We start from the raw sequence: 21,652 nt of genomic DNA, 5'->3' as shown, positions 1-21,652 counted from the left end.
ATTTTTTTTTTTTTTTTTTTTTTTTTTTTTTTAGTCTGCAATTTAAAGTAAAGATTTTTTTTTTAGATGAGGGTAGTGCATTTAGGGTTCTTTTCTTTGAATTTAGAGCTCCTTTTCTAGGCATCACAATCAGAATTTAAAATTTAAATTTTCTTCTAAGGAATGTGGAATTATCTTCAAGGATATTGTGGATATAGATAGGGTTACCATATAATTTGTCATCTAGAATGGGATGCTTTTTTGAGAATCATAGGGGGTGCTGTTAATAATTACATCATGACAACAGGTCATGATTGGGACTCTCTCTAGCAAATAGGGATTGCCTTGCCAGTCAGGACATGATGTCATCCCAGGCCTATTGGAGTCAAGGGGAATGGCTGAATTGACCTTTTTCAGTGCCCCTCCCTGCCCTTCAAATTTAATACATTGTGTGCTCCCATTTCAGATCTTTTAGTATTTTGTATTTGTATTTCAAAACCAGGAAAGAACTGTAGACCTTTGCTGTCCAGCATAGCAGCCACTAGCCACTTATAACTGTTGGCCTAATTGGAGATGAAATGAGTCTGGTTGTAATTGGAGATGTGCTCTAAAATGCACATTTGATTTCATTGTGAAAAAAAGATTGTAAAATATTTCATCAAGTTTTAAAAATGTAGATTACACGTTGAGGTGATATTTTTGGTTAAATAAAATATTGTATTAAAATTAATTTCACCTGTTTTTACCCTTTTTTTTTAAGTGGCTCCTTGAACATTTAAAATTACTTATGTGGCTTGCATTATATTTCCATTGGACAGCACTGCTTTAGGATCTATAGTTGAAGTAACTGAAAGATAGTAGCTTTCAGAGGATAATAACTTTCTGTAGGGCTAATCAAATTCGTAATAAGAGATTACTTCAGAGATACATTAATATGTGGAAAAAATATGTAGGTGTTCCTTTATAAAGCAAAGAAAATATTACAACAAACTTTGGAGCAATTAGCTATTCTGTAAGCTAAAATTAGACGAAGGAAAATCAGCTTCACATGGAGAAGCGAGGCTTTTTTCCCCCTCTCCGTTCCCTAGAGTAGTTCAGGTTTACGTAGTGGTGGTCAGTTTTTCAATAACTCTAGACTTTTTCTGCACTACAGTTTTTCAGTATTTTTCATTTCCTTTTAATATTTTCTACGTAATATTTTGATATAATAATACTTAAAGTCTGGTTTAGGTGGCCTGCTATTCATCAGATTTCTCTGCCTGAAGACTCAACACTTTGGCTTCTAGGAATTTTTTCATTTTAACAACTCCTTAACACTGAAGTCTTTTTAATTGTTTGTTAATAATGGTATATCTCTGAATTATATACATTGTGTTGTGTTATCTCATAGGTTTACATTGTTTTTGTTGTTGTATTCTTAAATGTTTTAAAGCTTTTAAAATTTTGTTTTATGTTTGCACTGTTCCTGTGTCAGTACAGTATATCTAATTATTGTGAAGCACTTTTGACACTGGTCATATGCACAAAGTTTCACAGTTTAGTCTAAATTCAGGAAGAACATTTATTGAATACATATGTGCTTATTACTAGAAATACAGTAACTGTTTCAGGGATGTTATATTGGGCCTGGAACTGGCAAATGTATCATCCTTTTAGACTTTCTTATAAAATTACAGCCCCTTAGAAATACTGGTATTCTTACTTGCAGTCTTTTTTTAAAAAATTTCTGTCGATGTGAAAAGTTTTTTTTTTTCATATGAAAAGTCTCTTTGGTTGAACATTTCTTTTGCTAATAGAAGACTTAGAACATCTTTATTGAAGTACTTAAATTTTTTTGAGGTCTGATTAATACTGTGTACGATTTCATTGTAAACTTTTTAATTTAAGAATCTATAAGTAGAAATATTTTCTCAATTTTCCTATTTTAAATTTGTTTGCTACAATTATTTATCTTGGTTTTAAAACAGAACTATTTGTGTTAATATATATGATATATATCTATACGCTTTTAAGATATGTAGGGGAATATGTGGGGGAAACTTAAAATTGTAAAGCTCTTTATAGGATTGCTTTGATCTCATTGTGCCATCAGGCAGGGGATTTATTTTGATTGTTTCAAAGTTCCTTTTGCCCTTTGGGATATTTGGTTTGGTAAAAGGCCAGTATATTTTCTAATGATAGCAAACTGGAAAACATTAAAATTAAAAAAAATTTGTTTTGAAATAGAAATTCTGTTGTAAACTATTTAGTGAAAACCATACATGGACACCTTTTGTAAGTTTCAGCTATTCACAAACTGCTTCAACTTTTTGCTATAAAATAAAAATGACATAGTTCTTACCCAGATGTTTGTACCTGGCTCTATACGTTTTTACTACTTGTCTTGACTGAAGCATAGCAGGGAAATGGCTCTATCAGTATTCCTCAGGCCATTGAAAGCTATAGTTTATGGTTATTTTGTAACCTTGGTCTTAACAGTGCGAAAGGTAGCAAACAATAACTGCTGTCTTGTTCTCTATTCTTCTGATGTAGGTTGGTTTGCTGTAGTTGTTAAAGACCAGTTGTTGAATGTCTTGCATTATATTTCAGCTGTCTCCAGAAATCATAGAGAAGCTGTAACAATTATAAAAATAGGAAAGAAAATGGTAGATCACTTTTAGTGGTCTGCAGGTGCACAAAAGTTAGGATGCTTACTGTTTCATTTTGAGAGACAGTAAGTAGATTTCTGATCCTCTTTTTGAATGCTTTTGACTCCATAAAGTATTTCTTTATGTAAATGCAGTGTTTGCATATGGTTTTTAGATTTACCCAGCAATACATTTTATTTTTTAAATTTGTTATTTATTTATTTTTAAAAATATCCTTATTGGAGTATAATTGCTTTACAATGTTGTGTTAGTTTCTGCTGAACAACAAAGTGAATCAGCTATATGTATACATATATCCCAATATCCCCTCCCTCTTGAGCCTCCCTCCCACCCTCCCTATCCCACCCCTCTAGGTCATCATGAAGCATAGAGCTGATCTCCATGTGCTATGCAACAGCTGCCCACTGGCCATCCATTTTACATTTGGTAGTGTATATATGTCAATGGTACTCTCTCACTTCCACCCAGCTTCCCCTTCCCCCACCGTGTCCTCAAGTCCGTTCTCTACGTCTGCGTATTTTTTCCTGCCCTGCCACTAGGTTCATCAGTACTGTTTTTTTAGATTCCATATATATGTGTTAGCATATGGTATTTGTTTTTCTCTTTCTGACTTATTTCACTCTGTATGACAGACTCTGGATCCATCCACCTCATTACAAATAACTCAATTTTGTTCCTTTTTATGGCTGAGTAATATTCCATTGTATATATGTGTCACATCTTCTTTATCCATTCATCTGTTGATGGACATTTAGGTCGCTTCCATATCCTGGCTATTGTAAATAGTGCTGCAGTAAACACTGTGGTACATGTCTCTCTTTGAATTATGATTTTGTCAGGGTATATGTCCAGTAGTGGGATTGCTGGGTCATACGGTAGTACTATTTTTAGTTTTTTAAGGAATCTCTGTACTGTTCTCCATAGTGGCTGGATCAATTTACATTCGTACCAACAGTGCAGGAGGGTTCCCTTTTCTCCACACCCTCTCCAGCATTTATTGTTTGTAGATTTTTTGATGATGGCCATTCTGACCGGTGTGAGGTGATACCTCATTGTGGTTTTGATTTGCATTTCTCTAATGATTAGTGATGTTGAGCATCCTTTCATGTGTTTGGCTGTACTGTATATCTTCTTTGGAGAAATGTCTATTTAGGTCTTCTGCCCATTTTTGAATTGAGTTGTTTGTTTTTTTGTTTTTTTTTTTTTTTGATATTGACCTGCATGAGCTGCTTGTGTATTTTGGAGATTAATCCTTTATCAGTTGATTCATTTGCCAATATTTTCACCCATTCTGAGGGTTGTCTTTTTGTCTTTTTATGGTTTAGTTTGCTGTGCAAAAGCTTTTAAGTTTCATTACGTCCCATTTGTTTATTTTTGATTTTATTTCCATTACTCTAGGAGGTGGGTCAAAAAGGATCTTGTTGTTATTTATCTCACAGAGTGTTTTGCCTATGTTTTCCTCTATAAGTTTTATAGTGACTGGCCTTACATTTAGGTCTTTAATCCATTTTTAGTTTATTTTTGTGTATGGTGTTAGGAAGTATTGTAATTTCACTCTTTTACATATAGCTGTCCAGTTTTCCCAGCACCACTTATTGAAGAGGCTGTCTTTTCTCCACTGTGTATTCTTGCCTCTTTTATCAAAGATAAGGTGACCATATGTGCGTGGGTTTATCTCTGGGCTTTCTATCCTGTTCCATTGATCTATATTTCTGTTTTTGTGCCACTACCCTACTGTCTTGATTACTGTAGTATAGTCTGAAGTCAGGGAGCCTGATTCCTCCAGCCCTGTTTTTCCTTTCTCAAGATTTCTTTAGCTATTCGGGGTGTTTTGTTTTTCCATACAAATTGTAAAATAGTTTTCTCTAGTTCTGTGAAAAATGCCATTGGTAATTTGATAGGGATTGCATTGAATCTGTAGGTTGCTTTGGGTAGTATAGTCATTTTCACAATGTTGAGTCTTCCAGTCCAAAAACATGGTATATCTCTCCATCTGTTTGTATCATGTTTAATTTCTTTCATCAGTGCCTTATAGTTTTCTGCATACAGGTGTTTTGTCTCCTTAGGTAGGTTTATTCCTAGGTATTTTATCCTTTTTGTTGCAGTAGTACATGGGAGTGTTTCCTTAATTTCTCTTTCAGATTTTTCATCATTAGTGTATAGGAATACAAGAGATTTCTGTGTATTAATTTAGTATCCTGCTACTTTACTAAATTCATTGAGTAGCTCTAGCAGTTTTATGGCGCATCTTTAGGATTTTCTATGTATAGTATCATGTCATCTGCAAACAGTGACAGTTCTACTTCTTTTCTGATTTGGATTCCTTTTGTTTATTTTTCTTCTCTGATTGCCGTGGCTAAAGCTTCTAAAACTATGTTGAATAATAGTGGTGAGAGTGGGCAGCCTTGTCTTGTTCCTGATCTTAGAGGAAATGTTTTCAGTTTTTCACCATTGAGAATGAGGCTGTGGGTTGGTCACATGTGGCCTTTAGTATGTTGAGGTATGTTCTCTCTGTGCCCACTTTCTGGAGAGTTTTTATCATACATGTTACCCAGTAATACATTAAAAAAAAAACAATTCCAGTAAGTGAGGAAATTCATTAAGTGTTTGGGAAGTGTTTGATCTTGATCAAACCAATTATTTGTATTCTTAAAAATTCCTGTTATCCTTAAAATAAAACTAATATTTTCCCAAGTAATAGGTTCAAGATACTGACTATATTCGTTATATACTATGTGAGGAATGTATTAAAAATCATTGAAGTGGTGTTTGAAAAACTGGCTTTATCAGTGTCATAAAGAAATGTTAATTTTTTCTTACTTTACAAACAAATGTATGCCCCTCTTATGTAGACAGCTATGATTCATAAGTGTGAAATAAACCTTGTATTTATGAACCATTTCTTTACATGGTATATTGAGTAGAAATGTTCAGTGGCTGTAATTTGATTTATTTCTTTAAGACCAGGAAGATGGGCGCACTGTAGATAATATGGATATTCAGAGCAGCCTGTCATTTACGTAGTGCTTGTAGCTACTGCATCCTTCAGTGAAGCCAAGATGTCCTTTCCAGGATATATCATGGCTTACAAAACCGTCATTCACTAAATTAAAAAAAAAAAGAAAAATCCCTCCTGTAGCATGATTTTTGGAGATTAAAAACATCAGACAGTCAGTGAATTCAGTATCTTACATATTTGTTGAGTTGATTCATATTGTGTATTTAAGTGTTTTTTCAGTTGTATAGAAATTCATATTGTTTAGTTTTTTCAATTGTAAATTTCTGCTAGTATGCATATGTGATAGTTGTTTCCTATCAAGAATGCCATTGATAATATATAACATCAAGTAGCATTGTTTAATAAGAATTTCAGCTTGTGCTGCCTTTCTTCTGAGCAAAGTATTGTTAAGACTGGTTTTACAAGTTTTTTAGCAGTAGTGTGATTTGGTCTTTTTTTTTTAGCACACAGATTTTTAACTTAATTATAGCTCTGTAGTTTGGGGCTTCTTCATCATTAGAGGCAGAATTCATCTGTGTAATATTTTAAAATTTATGGTACTTGTTCTGAAAAAAATGATTGTTGTCCTTTTGCATCATTGAGATTTATTTAAAAGGTATTTATAAGTTTTCATGGCTTCGTGCTTCTCTTGGACAACATTTCAAATCAGAACATTGAACTAAATGCGGTGGACCCCTGGTCCAATAAAATTCAGTTGTCAGATATTAATTATTGTTTTCCTTATTTGTACTTTATTTGTGGGGGCAGCAAACTCTTTGTGCAAATTTATTACACCTGTCGATCCAAGTACACATACATTCATTATGCATTTGCACTGGGGTCTTTTTTTCACTGTTTTTATTACTCTGAGTAGTGTTTATGGATTTTTTTAAACTTATGTGCCTAATGAACATCTTTTTGCCGTTGATCTTATTTTTGAGAGTTGCATTTGAACAAGAAGATACAGATTTAGTACATGTAAAGTAGTCATGCAAATGAGATGAACATATATTGGTTAAGATAAAGCATGTGCTCTTCAGTTGAATGTTAGTGGCGAGTAACTGATTAGCCTTGTAAGAACATTCATGGTCTTTAAGAACAGAACTTTATTTCTGTAAGATTGATCATTAATATTATATATTTTGAGTTATACTTAGAGGGGTTCTGGTGAAAGTGGGTGTGTGTAGAAGAGAACAACCAGAAAAGAGAGGCAAAAACACCTTGTAGAATTAGCGGAGAAGAGAAAATGCTGGGAAGTGGAAAGAGTAGGACATGACAGCAGCCATAGATCCTTGAAAGTTTGTCACATTGATAAGAGACTTGACTTTTTTTATGGAAAGTGGGAAAGAGCTAGATCCAGTAGGCTGCAGTTAGAGGGAGACAGAGTTTGATTGGCTAAAAGGAAGAACTTGGGGTTCCCTCAAATAGAGTAATAGGTTCCCAGGGGACATGGCATTTACACTTTTGCTGGGTATGACCACCCTGACCGAGGTGTTGTATTTCATTGGGGATTCATGTCTCATGTAGTTTCTGTTAGGTGACTTCTTATGGTCAGTGCCCTCCTAGAGTCCTCTGTCATTGTGTGTTCTAATGTAAAGTGTCTCTGTTTTCTTTATTAGAAATTAGATTGTTTGCTTTAATTCTAAATCTCATTTGTAGGCTTAATGTATTTCAGTGCTTCTTTAAATTATTTGAAATACAACTTTAAAGGCATAGTAATAACTACATTTATGTAAGCAACTTTGATTGCTCTTAATTCACTCTGTTCCATCTTATTTCTTCTGCTCTATGTTCAATTTAGACATTTTAAATAGATTGTCAATTCTTCTCAAACAGGTAGTTTTCATTAATCACTGCTACAAGTGATCCTTACTACCAAAATAACAGAATTGAACTCAGAGATAAAACAAATAAGCCCTTTAACACCAACACTAAATATCATTTTCTAAATTCAGAAAATGCAGAAAGAGGGAATTTTTGGCCCAAGGCTAGAGTTTTCCAGTTTATGGTTTTAGTTTGTATATTTTGTGGCCTTTCGCTGTTTTACCTCTATTTGATTCAGTTGACTTTTGCTTTCCTTAGGTTGATATAGTATAAAGCAGAACATATTTTAATTTTACTTTGCATTGATTGAGCATTTAATTTTCTGTCTTTTAAATTAAAAATGTGGAATAAAATTAATCATGTCTTTATCACTATGCCCCTGATATCTTTCCGTTTCTTCCTTTCACCTGTTACTTACAGTTCATTCGGTATTACTATTTTTTAGCTTGCATTTCTGTGCTGTTGTATAGCAGGTCTCTTTATCCACTGTCTTGGTTTGGGCATGCTTCTGGAGTTATTCAGCCTTCCTGCCTCCCAGCGCACTCTGTCACTGTCCTGTCCCTATCTGGGTTTGCCGTTCTCCAGGCCTGTTGTATGTCTGTCGTCCCTAGTGTCGCTGCCCTCCTTGAGTGGAGCTGTTGTTTTCCTAGATTTCATCTCCTCTCTTTCTCTATGCCCTCTTAATGACATTCTTAGTACCTTTCTAATATTATTACACTTGACTAATAATTTGCCTTTATAGAGAAAACAATTGATTATCACCTTTTCTTAAAATTTTGTGTCTGGTATTGCTGATGGGTTGGTTGCCTGGGTTTGTATAAGGCTTGTTGCTTTGTCAGGTGGCCTTTTCTGCACCCCTACTTTAGGATCTTCTTATCTTTCGGTGTTTAGTCTTCGACTTATTTTTGCTGGCACTTGGTGGGCCTTTTCATTTTGGAGAGTGATCAGTTCTGGGAAATCTTCTGTGTTTTCTCTGCAGACCCCTAGGAGATGTTGGCCCTTCTGGATTAATTGCCCATGTTTCATGTCTCTTTCTTGCATCTTTACCATCATTTTGCTCAATGTCTTTTTAGAGATTCACTGCCATATTTTCCATCTCTTTGAATATTTAATTTTGAGAGTCATTATTTCTAAGAAGTCTTCTGTTCTCTTTATTCATACCATTTTAAAGTAGTGTTCTGTGTCATAAATATATGTAAGAGTTTCTTTATAGTCTGAATTCATTTTCCTATTTATTTTGATGTTTCCCATAGTGTTGCAACCTTTCCCCAAATGATTATTTTTGGTTGCTTGTTGTTTAAAATGGGAGAAGATAGGAATTTTTAAGTTTTGCCTTCACATACATGAGTGCTCTTAAGATCAAGGCTCTAGAAAAATTAGGATAAGTTTTCTTTCTTTTTTGTAAGTTCTTTTGAAAGAACAAAGGAGATAGTAGGTATTCAGTAAATTTTTTAACTGAAAAAAAAAAAAAAGGAAAAGAATACAAGGAACAGAAAGAAGTAGGGTAGTGGGACCAGAGGTTAAGATAGTAAATAAAGTGCTGTCTGCAGGTGGGGTACAACTTTGGCTCTCAGATTTCTAGCAGTTGTGGAAGAGGAAAACAGGTAAAAACAAATCTGGTGCCTAGGAAAAGGAAGACTATTTTTGATACTAAAACTAGGAAGACATTTTATCCACAGTTTTATTGTGATGTGATATAATAAAAGATAATCCTTAACAACATACTTTCAATGAACATAGGGCTTTTTCTTATGATATCCCTCATTATGTATCCCAGTATAAGCAGTATTACAGGGTCTAATATAATGAATGGTCTGACCCAGTCCCCTGTTAGAGTTTAGGTCATTTTTCAAACAACTCGCCTTGGATATCATTTTTTAACACCAGATTTCTAAATATATTGAGAAATATAATGTTCTGTCTGAGAACTGTTGGGAATGCAATTATCGCCCCCCCACCTTTTTTTTTTTTGCCAGCTAAGTGCATAGACAAGCTTTATAAACAAACAGGGCTGTGATAGGATATGAAAATTTAAAGGGGCATCTGTGTGAATAGGAGGGTGCTCTGCCCTCCCTGGGTAGAGCCAAGATTTTTCTCAGAAAATGATTTTGGGACCCTCTGTAATGCATAAATAGGCAGGAGAAGCCTAATTTCAGACGTAAATGAAGATCATTCTGGCATAGGTGACTTTTGTTTTATAGCTGTGGTTAAAGTGGCAACTTGTTGAATAAAATTCATAGATTTCTGTCCCCTTTAGTTCCAACTGATTATTCTTGCAGTTTTCTTCCAGTCATGGCAGGACTGCAGAATCCCTTGTTGCCATTTTCACCATAATCATTGCCTAGATTCTTTTAGAACTCTTTAGGCCTGTACTTTCTACTTCTACCCCTTGTACTTTTCTCTCTTCATATTTATTTTGTTTGCTTTAGTTGAGAATGTTCTGAAAAGATTTCTGAACTGGAGCTACTGTTGTTGGTACTGCCCTCTGTGGTCTCTTCTTCCCTAAAATACCTTCTTTCTCTAATTTTGATCTTTTATCATAGACTTTTGATTATGTCTCGAAGTCCATCTTTAATGATAAATCAGTTACTCAATGTGTAATTACATAGCAAAGAGGTAAATTGTCATGGGATGATTAATTAGAAGTTCACTAAAACAGAGGAATCCAAAATGATGACATTGTTCCAAACACAATTGATTTTATTCCTTTTGTCTGGTAAAGATATTTTCCTGTAACCAGTTTAAGATTAGGATGAGAGCATTTTACTGCTTGGTTTGTACAACTCCAGTGAGTACCAATCAGAGAATACAGTGTGAATCATTCCCCCTTGAGTGGATAGCAGCCTAGGATAGTTTAAGGGAATGAACATTAATTTATTTTTACATATTTTAGATTTTTTTAAAAAAATTATTTATTTGGCTGTGTTGGGTCTTCGTTGCTGTGTGTGGGCTTTCTCTAGTTGCAGCGAGTGGGAGCTACTCTCTGTTGCGGTGCGCGGGCTTCTCATTCTGGTGTCTTCTCTTGTGTAGCATGGGCTCCAGGAGCGTGGGCTTAAGTAGTTGCAGCACGTGGGCTCAGTAGTCGTGGCTTGCAGGCTCTAGAGCGCAGGCTCAGTAGTTGTGGCGCACGGGCTTAGTTGTTCCGCGGCATGTGGGATCTTCCTTGACTAGGGCTCGAACTTTTGTCCCCTGCATTGGCAGGCGGATTCTTAACCACTGCGCCACCAGGGAAGCCCCTATTTTTAGATATTTTAATTTAAAATGATGTCTGATAATTATTTGATTACATTGTGGTAATTTAAATAGTTTTAAGTTTTCTTAAATAGGAGAAATAGCACATCTGACAAATCTCACTGTAAGACCACTGGTTTGTAACTCTAGTCTAAAACTTGATTTCTGTCTGTGATTATTGGACTGCTACCTCCTGGTGGTGGTGTACTCTAACTGCAAGAAAAGAGAAAACTATCACCTGTGTTTTGAGTCAGAAAGGCAAGGTATTTTTTTCTCTTGTCAGAACAAAGTATAATCTGATAATTTTATTGCTTTTGTCACTGTCTGGAAATACTCTTTTTTATTATTTAAAAATGTAGAATTCATAAAATATGGCTGGTACAATATTTTGAAGATAATACATGTCAGATTTTAAAAATATCTTAAATTGTATTAAAATACAGTTTAAAATATAAGAAGAACATAACAAACATGAGTCAGTTCTGAAGATGTATAAATTTGAATTTACTTTTCTCTTTAAAAAGGTTAGGAATGGGCATATTTTCAGATTAGCTTTTCACAGGCTTTTTAAACCCATAACTTTGTTGATTTAGAATACTAATACAGTGAGCCTGACCTGTGCTTCCTGGTTTTGTGCGGAGGTATGAAAGAGAAGCGTTTTTAAACCCCTTGTCCTACACCATTTTGAAAACATGTATTATGCTTGTTGTTGACCATCTTTTATTTTCTTTCTTTTCAGCTGAATTCCTTTCCACCTCATTCTTTATCTGCAAAATGTTTAAAATGTTTTTTTCCCTCCAGAATTAACTGCTTACTCTGTCTATAATGAAAATTAATTTTTATACCTTGTCTGTGATCTTAGCTCAGGATTTAAGCAAGTAGGCTTATCACATTAGTATATAGCCAATTTAAACATGATTGGTAACTCTCTAACAGTTCCAGAACTATTTGCATTATTAAATGTTTTCTAATGCAAGTGATCTCGCAATTATTTGAGGTTTGTACGTTTTAACAGTGGAGTAAAAGTTTTATGGTACCATGTGTGGATAGTGGGTAATATTCTTCAGGCAGAGAGACTAATAGTCTATGATTTTGCAATTTGAAAGACTAGGGTTCCTAATTTCATAATTGTTTAATGTGGTACCAACTGATCAAATATACTTATTTCTCATAATCATAGAATATTGTTACATACTAGATGTGCAAAAGTTAGTTGAACAGTTGGTATTTATGAATGGTTTATGAACAGCTTTTTAATCTTTAAAGTAGTGAATTCTACTTTGTAATTTGAAAATAATTTTGATATAAAGAAAACTAAGGATCCTTGCTTTCTTGATCTTGATTTTCTATTCCTTTGTCTAATTAATCTCCATAATTTTTATTCTTACCATTTTTTTCCCCATCAGGGAGAAAAATGAATAATAAAATCTCTAAACTCTGTACATTGACATCTTTTGAGGATATTGACCAAAAAGGAATTCTGATAAAGGAGCTGCATCTGCAATCTTCTTATGAGATCTCGACGAGCCTGTTTGACTTAGTGGCTGAAGACAGAGATTAGCTTATTTTAGGGCCCTATCCCTGGCCCACCCTCCCTATCCTAGAGATGGGTGTACCTGGCAGCCAGAGGAGTTGAATTTCATAATTCCTTGGCAATGGAATATCCCTGTTATTAGAGAATTAGGAAAGTCTGGTTACCTGGATTTTCTCAAATCATAGACCTAGGCATCCTCAGTCTCCTGGCTGATACCAGAAATCCTTTACCTATTCAAGGCTTCCTATTCTTTTCTTAGTCTGTTGCTGTCATGGATTTGGTTCTCATGGATTGTGACTCACTGGGTCATCTTAATGAAAAAGTTTGGCCTTTTGGCCTAGGATTAGGTTCAGCTGGGAGTGACAGAAAACTCCAAATAACAGTGGTATAAAGAAAGAAATGCTGCCAGCTGAGAACTCCCTTCAGAATTGCCTTGAGAACTCCCTTCAGAATTGCCTTGGTGGTAGCATTGCCTCACCCAAAATCACACCCTCTTCCCAGGGCAACCTGCATCCAGTGACTGGTTGCCATGGGGGTACAAAAGCCTGGTACCATCACCACAACTTAAGATGACTCTGAAGATTCACCCCAGCTTCCGAGCTCCTGAAGGGTTGGCCGAGTTGAGGCCTCTGTTGCCGCTGCACCACATCCCAACCTTTCCCTCACTCCATCTCTGCTCCCTCCCTCCCTCCCTCCCACAGATGTCCCTCCCAAGAGCACTCTAATAAATCTACATGCATTCTGATCCCACCTCCGTCTGGCATACTGGCATAGAGTTAAGCACCCCACATGTGTTTGGTAAGATAAATACATCTTCTGAAGTTTGAGAAAAAAAAAATTATCACATAATAGAAGAAAGTGACTGAGAGCTGGTATGGGGCTCCACAATGTCAGGGACCTAAGTTCCCTCTTCATTGCACTACCAAGTATGATCTCTATCTCCATATTCACCTCATAGTTTCAGATGGCTCTTCCAGCTATCAGGTTGGAGTCTAGCCAGTACAAGAGAAAAGGGAAGGGGAAGGTATGTCCCCTTTCTTTATGCTCATCTTCTGAGAGTTGCACGTACCATTCGTCCTTAATTCTGGTGGTCGTTACTTAAGACTTTGGCCACATCTGGCAGTAAGGTAGATTGAAAAGTGTAGTCTTAATTTGGATGACCATGTGAAATAACAGGAATTCTGGTGAATGAGGAAGGATGGCTGAATGGACATTGGGCAGCTGCTAGCCAGCTGGCTCAGGCAGTTATTTTAGTTCACTCTGTGGGGATGCTGAGATCAGGACCTTTTTCTTGGTAGGCCTGTCCCAGCTCACAGGTCAACCTGGGTTTGAATACTTGGCCTGTTTTTAGAGGTGAGCCTGCTTCACTTGTCAAAGATTTTTCTAGGCTATTTTTCACTCCTAACTAATGGAACTTAGATCTTAGTTTGTAAAATTTAGGTCTTTGTTCATAGATCATGATCATCTGCTCATATCAAAAATTTTACAGGGAGAATAAATTCTTGTGTTGTTTCACCCCAAAGAGGGGGTGGGTGTCAGAATTACTATTTGTATATCAGAGGCTTCATTTCATTGAGGGAGTGGTGTCCAAACCTTTTGACTGTACGTGTTTATCAATAAGACATTTTCGAGTACTCATTCATACTTGCATGTGTGTTTATATACTTGTCCTACTTTACTAATATATTAATGTCCATTATATAACACATACAATAGATATTTTAAATGAGCTATAGATATCATGAATGATATTTCTACTTTAAAATTATTAGAATTATCAGTTGTACAAGAACTTTTTTGGAGTGCAGTATGATTGAATATATTTTTGAGAATTTCACTTTGTCATTCTGATAAAATCTTTTATACATCAGATTCTAAGTTGAGTTTATTAAAGTGTCCAGATAAAAGTTTTCATAGGTGCCACATTTCGTTTTTAGTCACAAATTATATAATGATGGAAACATTTTTAAACGGGCATTTGCTTAGCCAAAGTTTCTTTTAGAGAAGCAATTTTTCTTACTCATTACTAAAATGTCACTTCTATCTAGAAGGGACAGACTAAGGTGCTTATTTTTTCATATGACTTATCATTTACAGCTGCTTTATAATAAAAAAAGGCAGTATATTTGTAGCACTTGTCTCATTTGTAAAGTATTTGTCTCATTTTGTGTGAAAGAAAGATGTATAACTCAATCTTACGTAAAATAGTTTTTCAGGACTTTGCTGTGAGTTAATGGAGAACCTGTGTGGTATAAAGATTTTAGGGCTTCCCTGGTGGCGCAGTGGTTGAGAGTCCGCCTGCCGATGCAGGTGACATGGGTTCGTGCCCCGGTCCGGGAAGATCCCACATGCCGCGGAGCGGCTGGGCCCGTGAGCCATGGCCGCTGAGCCTGCGCGTCCAGAGCCTGTGCTCCGCAACGGGAGAGGCCGCAACAGTGAGAGGCCCGTGTACCGCAAAAAAAAAAAAAAAAAAAGATTTTAATAGTCATTTCCCATTTCATTAAAATTACTGTAAGCAATCTACTGTTTATAAAGTTTTTAAAAAAATATAAATAAAAAGCTACATTGGTGACGTCCTGAAACACTGTAAAATGTTGAAGGCAAACAAATGCCGTTAAAGGTGTCAACTCCTCCATTTTATGAAATTCTCACTCTTCTCTCAGCTCTTTCTCTTTAGATAATTGTGACTGACATGAATACAGCAAAGATTACTAGTGTCAGTTTGATTAACTGTTGGTAAAGTTTAATTTCTTTTTAGTTTTTAGGTAACATTTAATACACATAGTAATTTCTTTCTGGACACAGATTGATTGTGTATGCATCCCTTTAGGTATATTCACTTCCTTAGGAGACCACTGGCTTAATGTATACTTGAAGTCTAATGAAAGCTGCTATGCGGGTGTCTGTTGAAATTGTAAAGTATTTTATTTAGAGGCAGTACTTTTAAAATATATAATGACTATTTTTTCCCCTGAAGTGTTTTGCTAAATGCCTGACAAACTTTTGACTTTTAAGCTTCATTAGAATCAGGGAACTCGTAGTAAAATGTAAATATTTGTAACTCATTCTGGGTACTGACATCATCCTTGACTTCACCTTAGTTTCTTACGTGTATTTTTCTTTTGCTTTTTCTTCCTTTTTTTCTTTTAAAATATTACCTTATATTGTATATCTTTTTATTTTATTTTATTTTTTGGTTTGAAAGTACATATTTATTTAGAATGAAAAAAGAAATAAAACAGATTTTAAGAAGCTTTCAAATACCACAACCATTACAAAATCCAGAAAAATAATAAAATTATTTTTGTTAATTGCCTGACACATCTCTATACTGCTTTTTTTGGGGGCGGGGGAGGGTGCATCCTCTTGATTACCTCTTCATATTATATTTTGTATAATCATTTTTCTATACAGAGAAGAGAGAATATTCAATCTTGTCTTTAGCATGGTAAATTGACATTTTTATTTTCACTGAAATTTTCTTTTATTAGACAATATACTCATGACAAAAAAATATTAAAAAACACAATATACATTACAGTACAAAAAGGACAAAAGTAATGGATTAATATTTTTAGTAACATTACTGTATTCTTTAACATGTGGAAAAAACACATGAAACATTGGTTCCAGTGGGTAAACTCTGCAAAGATGAGAGATTGATTTGCACTAAGAATAACAGCATTGAAGTAAGTAATTCAAGTTGTTTCTTCAGTTTTACAATCACTGTGCTATCTGTCACTGCTTATTTAAGAGCTACTGTTTAAATGCAGGGTATATATTATCAGAGGTTAAAGACACATATGTGTTTGAAGCAAACTGAAGTTATTCTGAACCATTATGATGAACCTACTCTCAAAAAGACATGTGTGGCTGCATCAGTGTGTCTGAGGGTAACTGTATAACTGGGAGTTTATCAAACATAACTCCCATGTGGAATATAATGCTCATTAAAGGATGAGTAATTAAAAATGGACTAATTTAACCTTTATACAACTTTTGTGTTATAAAATCTCAATAGTAAAGGTAGCCATGGCTTTGAACTTAGACCAACAGAAGACTTCTGAGAGAGGATTTTTTTTTTTTTCCTTCGGTACGTCGGTACGCGGGCCTCTCACTGTTGTGGCCTCTCCCGTTGCGGAGCACAGGCTCTGGACGCGCAGTCTCAGTGGCCATGGCTCACGGGCCCAGCCGCTCCGTGGCATGTGGGATCTTCCCAGACTGGGGCAATGCATCGGCAGGCGGACTCTCAACCACTGCGCCACCAGGGAAGCCCAGGATTTTTTTTTTTTTTAATCACTAACAATGTTAAGAGTTACAGGAACATGGCAGTATTAAAATCTGGATTTTTGTTGATGGTTCAGAAAGCTTCTTGCAGCTGTGCAGTTCACTGTTGAAACATGATATAAATATTTAAGATTGTTATCAAATCTAGGGAAACCTCTATCAAGTTTTTTTTATATGAGTTATAAGATTCCAGGCCTTTCAAGTTTCCTGTAATTCTCAGTTACTGTAATACTGACCCATCTTAAATGCTCTTCCAATTGACAGTTCTCTTAAACCATTTTGCTATTAACGTTCCTGTGGTAGTTATGTATTCAGTTTTTTTTTAAATTTAATTTATTTTTTTATACAGCAGTTTCTTATTAGTTATCTATTTTATACATATTAGTGTATATATGTCAATCCCAGTCTACCAGTTCATCCCCCTGCCCCCCCCACCCCCCACTGCTGCTTTCCCCCCTTTGGTGTCCATATGTTTGTCCTCTACATCTGTGTCTCTATTTCTGCCCTGCAAACTGGTTCATCTGTACCATTTTTCTAGGTTCCACATATATGCGTTAATATATGATACTTGTTTTTCTCTTTCTGACTCACTTCACTCTGTATGATAGATAGTCTCTAGATCCATTACGTCTCTACAAATGACCCAATTTCTTTCCTTTTTATGGCTGAGCAATATTCCATTGTATATATGTGCCACATCTTCTTTATCCATTCGTCTGTCGATGGGCATTTAGGTTGCTTCCATGACCTGGCTATTGTACATAGTGCTGCAATGAACATTGGGGTACATGTGTCTTTTTGAATTATGGTTTTCTCTGGGTGTATATGCCCAGTAGTGGGATTGCTGGGTCCTATGGTAGTTCTATTTTTAATTTTTTAAGGAACGTCCATACTGCTCTCCATAGTGTCTGTGTCAATTTACATTCCCACCAACAGTGCAAGAGGGTTCCCTTTTCTCCAGACCCTCTCCAGCATTTGTTGTTTGTAGATTTTCTGATGATGCCCATTCTAACTGGTGTGAGGTGATACCTCATTGTAGTTTTGATTTGCATTTCTCTAATAATTAGTGATCTTGAGCAGCTTTTCATGTGCTTCTTGGCCATTTGTATATCTTCTTTGGAGAAATGTCTATTTAGGTCTTCTGTCCATTTTTGGATTGGGTTGTTTGTTTTTTTAATACTGAGCTGCATGAGCTGTTTATATATTTTGGAGATTAATCCTTTGTCCATTGATTCATTTGCAAATATTTTCTCCCATTAGGGGGATTGTCTTTTCGTCTTTGTAGTTTCCTTTGCTTTGCAAAAGGTTTTAAGTTTCATTAGGTCGCATCTGTTTATTTTTGCTTTTATTTCCATTACTCTAGGAGGTGGGTCAAAAAAGATCTTTCTGTGATTTATGTCAAAGAGTGCGCTTCCTATGTTTTCCTCTAAGAGTTTTATAGTGTCTGGTCTTACATTTAGGTCTCTAATCCATTTTGAGTTTATTTTTGTTTATTCTTGTGTATGGTGTTAGGGAGTCTTCTAATTTCATTCTTTCACATGTAGCTGTCCAGTTTTCCCAGCACCACTTATTGAAGAGACTGTCTTTTCTCCATTGTATATCCTTGTCTCCTTTGTCCTAGATTAGTTGACCATAGGTGCATGGGTTTATCTCTGGGCTTTCTGTCCTGTTCCATTGATCTATATTTGTTTTTGTGCCAGTACCATATTGTTTTGATTGCTGTAGCTTTGTAGTATAGTCTGAAGTCAGGGAGTCTGATTCCTCCAGTTTTTTTCCCTCAAGACTGCTTTGGCTCTTTGAGGTCTTTTGTGTTGCCATACAAATTTTAAGATTTTTTTGTTCTAGTTCTGTAAAGAATGCCATTGGTAATTTGAAGGGATTGCATTGAATCTGTAGATTGCTTTGGGTAGTATAGTCATTTTCACAATATTGATTCTTCCAATCCAAGAACACGGTATATCTCTCTATCTGTATCATCTTTAATTTCTTTCATCAGTGTTTTTTTTTTTTTTTTTTTTTTTTTTTTTGCGGTACGCGGGCCTCTCACTGTTGTGGCCTCTCCCGTTGCGGAGCACAGGCTCCGGACGCACAGGCCCAGCGGCCACGGCTCACGGGCCCAGCCGCTCCGCGGCATGTGGGATCTTCCCGGACCGGGACACAAACCCGCGTCCCCTGCATCGGCAGGCGGACTCTCAACCACTGCGCCACCAGGGAAGCCCTCATCAGTGTTTTATAGTTTTCTGCATACAGGTCTTTAGTCTCCCTAGGTAGGTTTATTACTAGGTATTGTATTCTTTTTGTTGCAATGATAAATGGGAGTGTTTCCTTAATTTCTCTTTCAGATTTTTCATCATTTGTGTATAGGAATGCAAGAGATTTCTGTGCATTAATTTTGTATCCTGCAGCTTTACCAAATTCATTGATTAGCTGTAGTAGTTTTCTGGTAGCATCTTTAGGATTCTCTATGTATAGTATCATGTCATCTGCAAACAGTGACATCTTTACTTCTTCTTTTCTGATTTGGATTCCTTTTATTTGTTTTTTCTCTCTGATTGCTGTGGCTAAAACTTCCAAAACTATGTTGAATAATAGTGGTGAGAATGGGCAACCTTGTCTTGTTCCTGATCTTAGTGGAAATGGTTTCAGTTTTTCACCTTTGAGAATGATGTTGGCTGTGGGTTTGTCATATATGGCCTTTATTATGTTGAGGTAAGTTCTTTCTGTGCCTACTTTCTGGAGCGTTTTAATCATAAATGGGTGTTGAATTTTGTCAAAAGCTTTCTCTGCATCGATTGAGATGATCATATGGTTTTTCTCCTTCAATTTGTTAATGTGGTGTATTGCATTGATTGATTTGCATATATTGAAGATTCCTTGCATTCCTGGGCTAAACCCCACTTGATCATGGTGTATGATCCTTTTAATGTGTTGTTGGATTCTGTTTGCTCGTATCTTGTTGAAGATTTTTGCATCTATATTAATCAGTGATATTAGTCTGTAGTTTTCTTTTTTTGTAGTATCTTTGTCTGGTTTTGGTATCAGGGTGATGGTGGCCTCATAGAATGAGTTTGGGTGTGTTCCTTCCTCTGCAGTTTTTTGGAAGAGTTTGAGAGGGATGGATCTTAGCTCGTCTCTAAATGTTTGGTATAATTTACCTGTGAAGCCATCTGGTCCTGGGCTTTTGTTTGTTGGAAGATTTTTCATCACAGTTCCAATTTCATTACTTGTGATTGGTCTGTTTGTATTTTCTATTTCTTCCTGGTTCAGTCTTGGAAGGTTACACCTTTCTAAGAATTTGTCCATTTCTTCCAGGTTGTCCATTTTTTTGGCATAGAGTTGCTTGTAGTAGTCTCTTAGGATGCTTTGTATTTCTGTGGTGTCTGTTGTAATTTCTTTATCATTTCTAATTTAACTGATTTGAGTCATCTCCCTCTTTTTCTTGATGAGTGTGGCTAATGGTTTATTAATTTTGTTTATCTTCTCAAAGAACCAGCTTTTAGTTTTATTGATCTTTGCTATTGTTTTCTTTGTTTCTATTTCATTTATTTCTGCTCTGATCTTTATGATTTCTTTCCTTCTGCTAGCTTTGGGTTTTGTTTGTTTTTCTTTCTCTAGTTTCTTAAGGTGTAAGGTTAGATTGTTTATTTGAGATTTTTCTTGTTTCTTGTGGTAGGCTTTTATTGCTGTAAACTTCCCTCTTAGAACTGCTTTTGCCTTATCCCATAGGTTTTGGATCATTGTGTTTTCATTGTCATTTGTCTCTAGCTATTTTTTGATTTCCTCTTTGATCTTGGTTATTTAGTAACGTATTGTTTAGCCTCCATGTGTTTGTGTGTCTTACGTTTTTTCCCCCTGTAATTGATTTCTAACCTCATAGCGTTGTGGTTAGAAAAGATGCTTGGTATGATTTCAATTTTCTTAAATTTACTGAGGCTTGATTTTTGACCCAAGATGTGATCTATCCTGGAGAATGTTCCATACGCACTTGAGAAGAAAGTCTAATCTGCTGTTTTTGGATGGAATGTCCTATAAGTATCAGTTAAATCTATCTGGTCCATTGTGTCATTTAAAGCTTGTGTTTTCTTATTAATTTTCTGTTTGGATGATCTGTCCATTGGTGTAAGTGAGGTGTTAAAGTCCCCCACTATTGTGTTCCTGTCGATTTCCTCTTTTATAGCTGTTAGCAGTTGCCTTATGTATTGAGGTCTTCCGATGTTGGGTCTGTATATATTTATAATTGTTATATCTTCTTGGATTGATCCCTTGATCATATGTAGTGTCCTTCCTTGTCTCTTGTAACATTCTTTATTTTAAAGTCTATTTTGTCTTATATGAGTATTGCTACTCCACCTTTGTTTTGATTTCCATTTGCATGGAATATGTTTTTCCATTCCCTCATTTTCAGTCTGTATGTGTCCCTAGGTCTGAAGTGGGTCTCTTGTAGACAGCATATATATGGTCTATCTTGCCTATTTTCATCTTGTCTATCTTTCTTTGCATGTGGTTTTTGTTCTACAGGCTTCAGGATTGTAGTTCTTGCTTCTGCTGTCTGCCCTCTGGTGGATGAGGCTATGTAAGAGGCTTGTGCAAGTTTCCTGATGGGAGGGACTGGTGGTGGGTAGAGCTGGGTGTTGCTCTGGTGGGCAGAGCTCAGTAAAACTTTAATCCACTTGAGTGCTGATGGGTGGGGCTGGGTTTCCTCCCTGTTGTTTGGCCTGAGGCGACCCAACACTGGATCCTACACGGGCTTTTTGGTGGGGCTAATGGCAGACTTTGGGAGGGCTCACACCAAGGAGTACTACCCAGAATTTCTGCTGCCAGTGTCCGTGTCCCCACGGTGAGACACAGCCACCCCCTGCCTCTGCAGGAGAGCCTCCAACACTAGCAGGTAGGTCTGGTTCAGTCTCCTATGGGGTCACTGCTCCTTCCCTGGGTCCCGGTGTGCACACTACTTTGTGTGTGCCCTCCAAGAGTGGAGTCTCTGTTTCCCCCAGTCCTGTCAAAGTCCTGCAGTCAAATCCCGCTAGCCTTCAAAGTCTGATTCTCTAGGAATTCCTCCTCCTGTTGCCGGAACCCCAGGTTGGGAAGCCTGACGTGGGACTCAGAACCTTCATTCCAGTGGGTGGACTTCTGTGGTATAAGTGTTCTCCA

The 21,652-nt window shown here is 36.3% G+C and overlaps 1 protein-coding gene across 2 annotated transcripts in view; it reads left to right on the top strand.

The window, feature by feature from the left end:
• Positions 1 to 21,652, top strand: part of PHF3 (PHD finger protein 3) — a 96,900-nt gene that overhangs the window by 13,110 nt on the left and 62,138 nt on the right. The window lies entirely within an intron of this gene.

Source organism: Lipotes vexillifer, unplaced genomic scaffold (genome assembly GCF_000442215.2).
Source record: "Lipotes vexillifer unplaced genomic scaffold, Lipotes_vexillifer_v1.1 scaffold793, whole genome shotgun sequence".
NCBI classification, from domain to species: Eukaryota; Metazoa; Chordata; class Mammalia; order Artiodactyla; family Lipotidae; genus Lipotes; species Lipotes vexillifer.
This window is presented reverse-complemented; position numbering and strand designations above follow the sequence as displayed.